This window comes from Dipodomys ordii, unplaced genomic scaffold (genome assembly GCF_000151885.1).
Source record: "Dipodomys ordii isolate 6190 unplaced genomic scaffold, Dord_2.0 Scaffold193, whole genome shotgun sequence".
Taxonomy (NCBI): Eukaryota; Metazoa; Chordata; class Mammalia; order Rodentia; family Heteromyidae; genus Dipodomys; species Dipodomys ordii.
This window is the reverse complement of record NW_012267409.1, coordinates 1504795-1512182: the sequence shown is the minus strand read 5'-3', so window position 1 is coordinate 1512182 and position 7388 is coordinate 1504795. Positions and strand designations below refer to the sequence as shown.

General features: G+C 45.4%; 1 protein-coding gene across 1 annotated transcript in view; it reads left to right on the top strand.

The window, feature by feature from the left end:
* Positions 1 to 286: 286 nt before the first annotated feature.
* Positions 287 to 7388, top strand: part of Pik3cb (phosphatidylinositol-4,5-bisphosphate 3-kinase, catalytic subunit beta) — a 61266-nt gene continuing 54164 nt past the window's right edge. The window contains exon 1 of the mRNA XM_013034680.1: positions 287 to 353. The gene's annotated coding sequence lies outside the window, so the exon portion shown is untranslated. The remainder of the gene's footprint in view (positions 354 to 7388) is intronic.

Genomic DNA, 7388 nt, shown 5'->3' with positions numbered 1-7388 from the left:
GGAGGGAGGCGACCAAGCCGATTGCCTTTGTGATTTAGTGTTGACAAGGAAACCACAGTGCTTGTTGGACCTTGAAGAGCTGAATTCCACGAATTCCTCACCTGCTGAGCCACTGGGAAGAATCTGTGACTGTCAACGGGAGGTCAAACTCCATCTTGACACTTATTGACACATAGTCCAGTGAGTAATCAGCACTTGAGATTACTCTGGAAATATAAATGTAATCTGATGTGGAGTTTTTCCTTTATTGATAACTGGAATCCCTGCCGTCAGAACTGTGTGAGATGCTCAGCATGCCTCAGACAAGTTACACATAGCACCTCGGCGGTAGCTTTCTCTATTAAATACTTGAGGTATGAGCATTTAAAATGATGTCTTCTCCCCCCCTCCCCTGGTGCTGGGGCTTGAACCCAGGGTCTGGCTACTGTCTCTGAGCTTTTGTGCTTGAGCCACAGCTCCACTTCCAGCCTTTTGCTGGTTAATTGGAGGTAAGAATCTCAGGAGCTTTTCTGCCTGGGCTGGCTTTGATCCTGAGATCTCAGCCTCCTGAGTAGCTAGGAGTGGTGTGAGCCACCAGTGTCCAGTCCTTCCTTTTTGCTAATTTTTTTTTTTTTTTTGCCAGTTGTGGGTGTTGAACTCTGGGCCTGGGCGCTGTCCCTCAGCTCTTCAGCTCAAGGCTAGTGCCCTACCACTTGAGCCACAGCACACAGCGCCACTTCTGACTTTTTTCTGCTTATGTGGTGCTGATGAATCGAACCCAGGGCCTCATGCATGCACTGAGCCACCTTCCCAGCCCCTGCAAATGTTTTGAAATGGGTTTTATTCTGACGGTCATGGGGCTTGAACTCTGGGCCTGGTTGCTGTCCCTCAGCTCTTCAGCTTGAGGAAAACGCTCTACCACTTGAGCCAAAGCGCCACTTCCAGCTTTTTCTGCTTATGTGGTACTGAAGAATTGAACTCAGGGCCTTATGCATGCAAAGCAAACACTCTACCACTGAGCCTCTTTCCCAGCACCTATCCTAACGTTTTTATGCAGTACACTTCAAGCATATTTTTTCCTCTTTGTCTTTTGTGTCAGGTCTAAAAAAAAATCATTGAAGACTCTCTAAGCAGTTAAATGATGTGCTTATAATTATATCAACACATCTTTCTCTTAGAAATCGCTGTTTGGCTCGTCTCCTTATGGAGATCTAGTTCTAGTTCATTTTGCAAGGGGAAAGAACCCTTTAAAAATGGGAAGATGAACTTCCTAATTCTTAGTTGTGCTCAGTGAGTTTCCTAAAGGCTGGTCACAGTATCCATTGAAAAGACATTGCAGAAACCATTCTTATGGAATAAAGGAATTCTTAAGGAATTATGTATTTTTTTTGGGTCCAGTCATGGGTCCTGAACTCTGGGCCTGGCGCTATCCCTCAGCTCTTCAGCTCAAGGCTGGCGCTCTACCACTTGAGCCACAGCGCCACTTCCGGCTTTTTTTCTTTTTGCATATGTGGTGCTGAGGAATCGAACCCAGGGCCTCATGCATGCAAGGCAAGCGCTCTACCACTGAGCCACCTTCCCAGCCAGAATTATGTATTTTGCATACAATCAAGGCACTGGCCCAGGTATATAAGCAAGAGAGAAAGTAAGTGTCTTTAATAATGTTATGTTGGTGTTTAGTTGGATTGGGACAGATTTTTTAGCTTACTTTGCAGAGTTGTTTGGTTGTACCAGGGTTTGACCTCAGGATCCTGTGCAGGTTGCTCTACCACTTGAGCCACAGCACCCACTTCCGGCTTTTTCTGTTTATGTGGTGCTGAGGAATCGAACCCAGGGCCTCATGCATAGGAGACAAGCACTCTACCCCTGAGCCACCTTCCCAGCCCTGCTTCCAGCTTTTTAGTAGTTTGTTGGAGATAAGAGTCTCATGGATATAGTGGGAAAGTGGCCAGAGTCTCATGGACTTTCCTACTTCAAACTGTGATCCTTATATCTCAGCCTCCTTAGTAGCTAGGATTACAGATGTGAGCCACCAGCACCTGGCTACTGAATTATTATTATTATTATTTTTTGGTCATGGGGCTTGAACCTTGGGCCTGGGCACTGTCCCTGAGCTCTTTTGCTCAAGGCTAGTGCTCTACCACTTTGAGTCATAGAACCACTTCCAGTTTTTCAGTGATTAATTGGAAGTAAGAGTCTTATAGACTTTCCTGCTTGGGCTGGCTTTGAACCATAATCCTCAGATCTCAGTCTCCTGAGTAGCTAGGATCACAGGCACCCCGCTGAATTTTTTTTTTTTTTGGGTCCGGTCGTGGGGCCTGAACTCTGGGCCTGGGCGCTGTCCCTCAGCTCTTCAGTTCAAGGCTAGCACTCTACCACTTGAGCCACAGCGCCACTTCCAGCTTTTTTTTCATTTTGCTTATGTGGTGCTGAGGAATCGAACCCAGGGCCTCCAAGGCAAGCGCTCTACCACTGAGCCACCTTCCCAGCCCTGAAGTTTTTTTTTAATAGCATGATGGATAATATTTTTTCTACTCCTCACACATCAACCCCCCTATTTTCTCAGCTATGACATGCTTGTGTGGGCTTTGTTCAGAGAATTTGCTAACAAGAATGTCTTTGTATTGCTTCCTATTTATGGTGACAGTGAAAAACAGGTATGACATTACTAAAAGCTTAGGTGCCTGACTTCATCTTCTTTTTTTTTTTTTGTCAGTTGTGGGGCTTGAACTCTGGGCCTGGGTGCTGTCCCTCAGCTCTTCAGCTCAAGGCAAGTACTCTACCACTTGTGCCACAGCGCCACTTCCAGTTTTCTGGTGGTTTATTGAGATAAGAGTCTCATGGAGGGCTGGGAAGGTGGCTCAGTGGTAGAGCACTTGCCTTGCATGCCTGAGGCCCTGGGTTCGATTCCTCAGCACCACATAAGCCAAAAGAAAAAAGCCGGAAGTGGCTCAAAGTGGTAGAGCCTAGCCTTGAGCTGAAGAGCTGAGGGACAGCGCCCAGGCCCAGAGTTCAGGCCCCACGACCGGACCAAAAAAAAAAACAAAACAAAACAAAAAAAAGAGTCTCATGGACTTTGCTGCCTGGGCTGGCTTTGAATCTCGATCCTCAGATCTCAGCCTCCTGAGTGGCTAGGATGACAGGTGTGAGCTACAAGCACCCGGCTTCATCTTCTTAAACATAGTAGTGGTTGAGGAACTTACTTTAAAAACTGTTACTTTCTAAAATATTCATATACCTTTTTTGCTGAGGCCAAGAACATGTCAGTCAGTTACTTTAGCATTTTACTTCCCTAGAAATAGTGGTAAGCACATTAACCTGTGTGTCAGTTACGTAACAATAATTTAATGCTTTTCCAGTATACCATGGGTCGTCATTGAGCTGACTTGGGTCAGCGCTCAGACCTTTGGAATATCCAGTCAGTTCTGCTGAGAGCAAGCTTTCCTGGTTCAGAAGCTGCAGACTTCCTCAAAAACATGGCACCGAGCCTCTGGTGTAGAGCTCCCTAGTACAGTTGAGCGTGGAGGCCAGGAGAAAAGGCCATCCGTTCCAGCGCATGAAGGCTGAGCTGGCCTTGCAGAACTGTAGAGCCGGGAGCCCAGCACACAGTCTCTTGGCTACACGGAGCATCTTCTGAACACTCACGCTCTGGGCCAGCATTGCTGATGCCAAGCTCCAGTCTCATCTCAGGCCCTTCCTGCACATGTGCTTCTGCAGATGTCTAACCAGTGAGCAAACCTAGATGGCTGGGCATCTGGGTACTGAGCCTGGAGGGCCAAGCAAGAGACAAGCTTCCTTCCATAATGTTACCATTGGGGCATTTGGATTGGGATGATGGGGGACGGGGAGGAGGGGGGTCATTTGTAAGAAGCATTGATTTGAAAACGAATGCAGGAAATAGTGTGAAATTGTATGTGTGTGTGTCTGTGTGTACGTGCGTAATGTAGTGCTGATTATGGATCCTGGGACCTCACAATTGCCACACAAGTGTTAGACCACTGAGTTTGACCACCAGCTCAAGAAAAAAATGGGGTAATAGGGGGTAGGGGAATACTACTGAGAATTTTACCCAGGGCCTCATGAGTCTCAGTACTAAGCCAGCCCCCCCCCCCACACCTATTTCCCACCTATTTTTCTTACTGTATTATGTGAAATTTCAAATACTTAGGGCTTTTATAAACTGAGGGCACTTCTTTGTATTCTTTCTTCGTCATCTGTCACAAGCATTCTCCCCACCTGAGAGAATGCCTGTAACCTTTTTAAAACAGTGGTTCAATTGTCTCTTGGCACAAGTGGATGCTTTTTATTTAGCCAGAAGACTGAGTCGTGGGCGTTTGTGTTCGGTTTAAGATGCTTTTAAGGATCTGCTTCCCTAGTTCCTTGGGGCGGGACTTTGGAGAGGTCCAATCCAGATCTAGCGTGCCACACCAGGTCTGAATATGTTCTCTGTTCTACTTGCAGCATTTGCCAGTTGGTCATTAAACATGGGATTTCTTTTTGATACGTTTCTGTTGGCTAAAGAAGTGATCATGGGGAAATTATCTTTTATTTTTACCTGTAATATTAGAGTTGTGAGTTATTCACAAGACATTTGTTGAGAGGATGTTTAAGGCTGTATGACATCTTGGGGAAGCAAAGTTGAAGAAGGCGCATAGCTTCTGACTTCAAGGAACTAAATATAGATAGACAAACAGCGAATTGTTATATGTGTGATTGATCCTCCAATTGTGGGATGGGGGTTTCTGGGGGTTCCCGAGCTCTTGGTTGGCGGAAAGTTAAACTGTTTTCAGAACAACATTACATTGTTTGTCTTTGCCTTTTTGCTCTCAAGTCTTTCACAAGTATACAACAGCAGTAAACTTGTGAAATCTCTGTAGAGGTGGTAATCTAATCTTACTGTTTTCTGTTAAGGCAGACAAAGGACGTTTATAAAAACATCAAACATGTCATTCTTCTCAGTAACAATTTTCTTTTGAAAAATATAATTTTCGAGGCGGGGAAGGTGGCTCAGTGGTAGAGTGCTTTCCTTGCATGCATGAGGCCCTGGGTTCGATTCCTCAGCACCACAGAAGCAGAAAAAGCCAGATGTGGTGCTGTGGCTCAAGTGGTAGAGTGCTCGCCTTGAGCTGAAGAGCTGGGGACAGTGCCCAGGCCCAGAGTTCAGGCCCCACGACTGACCAAAAAAAAAAATTATATATATATATATATATATATATATATAATTTTTTTCCAAAAATAGAAATAATTTGTTTGGCTGGGCCTGGTGGAACATCCCCTTTGGGAGGTTTTAAGCAAGGACTCTTATGCAATACTAGTGTATTCTGATTGTCCTGGCACAGGTGAATTATAAAGAAACAAAGGGCTGAAGCAGAGACTTGAGGCTAAGGTAGGAGGATCTGTCAGTCATTAAGCAGTGGAGCCTACTGGGGCAACATAGTGGAACCCTGTCTCAAGAAAAAGTGGAAGCAGAGATGGGTTAGGAGAGTACCAGAACAGCACAGACAAGAAATGGGCTGCTAGCTGACTACGGCTGCATCCCAGCAATGCAGTTGGGAGACTTTGCAGGCTTTGAGAGATAGAAATGGGGTTTTGTGTCTGTCTCTGGGCTGGTGGGTGAAGAGTTGCAGAGCAGAGCAGTGGCTCTCCATGTTTATTTTAGCCTGGTTTGAAGTGAGCTCACAAGTCCAATTAAAGGTGTCAGGTGGACAACACACAGCTCTGAAGCCCTGGAAGAGGCTCCCAGCAGAGATAGGAATTTTAAGTCATTGGTGTTTGGTGATAGTAAGCTTCAGGGACTGGATAAGATTCCTAGTCATAAAGAGGACGAGAAGATGAATGAAGCCTGAGCCTGGGGTACTCAAGCAATCCCCAGTTATTCTTAGTAATGAACAGAATTTTAAAAAAGCACATGGCATGCATGTGTATTCTCCAGTAATACACTCCTTCTTTTCTTTCTTTTTTTTTCGTCTGGTCATGGGCCTGAACTCTGGGCCTGGGTGCTGTCGCTCAGCTCTTCAGCTCAAGGCTAGCGCTCTACCACTTGAGCCACAGCGCCACTTCCAGCTTTTTTTTTTCTGCTTATGTGGTGCTGAGGAATCAAACCCAGGACCTCAGACATGCAAGGCAAGTGCTCTACCACAGAGCCACCTTCCCAGCCCCTACACTCCCTCTTTTCTATAGTTACATTTGACCATGTGTTTTTATTTCTAATTTAGCACTAGTAAGTAGAAACAAATCTTAGGACTCATTCCTAGAGATAAACCTCCAACAATACAAATAAATTCACTGGATGAGTTCATTTGTTGTAACATTGTTTGTGATTGCAGTCTAAATGCCTGTAAGTAATGGGGGCATAATGCCTGTAAGTAATGGGATGCCCCCAAAGTGGAAAGAATGAGGATCTCTGGGCTGATACAAAGTAATTGCCAGGGTATTATTAAAGAAAAGAAGCAGAGTGCTAAACAGTATCTATATAGGATGTTACTTTGGGGGTGAAAAGAAGAATGGAAATAGGGAAATAGATGTGTATTTGCTTATTTGCAAAATCTGATGCAGGAAGCTGGTAAAATGGGTTTAGAGAGGTTGGGGACTCTGTGGAAAGGTTTGAGGAGAAATGAGGTAGTAGGGAAGGGAGTTAGGGGAGGCCTCTCTCTCTCTCTCTTTCTCTTTCTCTCTTTCTTTTCCGGTCATGGGGCCTGAACTCTGGGCCTAGGCGCTGTCCCTCAGCTCTTCAGCTCAAGGCTAGCACTCTACCTACCACTTGAGCCACAACGCCACTTCCGGCTTTTTTCTTTTTTTGCTTATGTGGTGCTGAGGAATTGAACCCAGGGCCTCAGGCATGCAAGGCAAGCGCTCTACCACTGAGCCACCTTCCCAGCCCCTAGGGGAGGCTTTTCTGAGCAGATCTTCTCATATAGTTCTGTCATTTGGAACTACACTGATGTTTTATTCAATCAAAGGTAAATACATAAAAGCTATTAGGATAGGAAGAAAAGCTCAAAATAAAATAAAGATAAGTGAACATGACTTCATCTATCCTAGTACATAAAAGCACATGGAAAGTGAGAGTAAAAACTGAATTACTGCACAGAACTCTGCATGTAAAACCCCATGCCAAAATCTGTAATGATATTCTGAATTCAGAAGCTTTATTTTCTCATAGTGCTGTGAGTTAGGCTCTCCTACTGTTTATAACTCCAACCTTTTTTTTTGTCTGTCATGGGGCTTGAACTCTGGGCCTGGGTGCTGTCCCTCAGCTCTTCAGCTCAAAGCGAGTGCTCTACCACTTGAGTTACAGCGCCACTTCCGGTTTTGTGGTGGTTTATTGGAGATAGGAGTCTCACGGTCTCTCCTGCCCGGGCTGGCTTTGAACCTCGATCCTCAGATCTCAGCCTCCTGAGTAGCTAGGA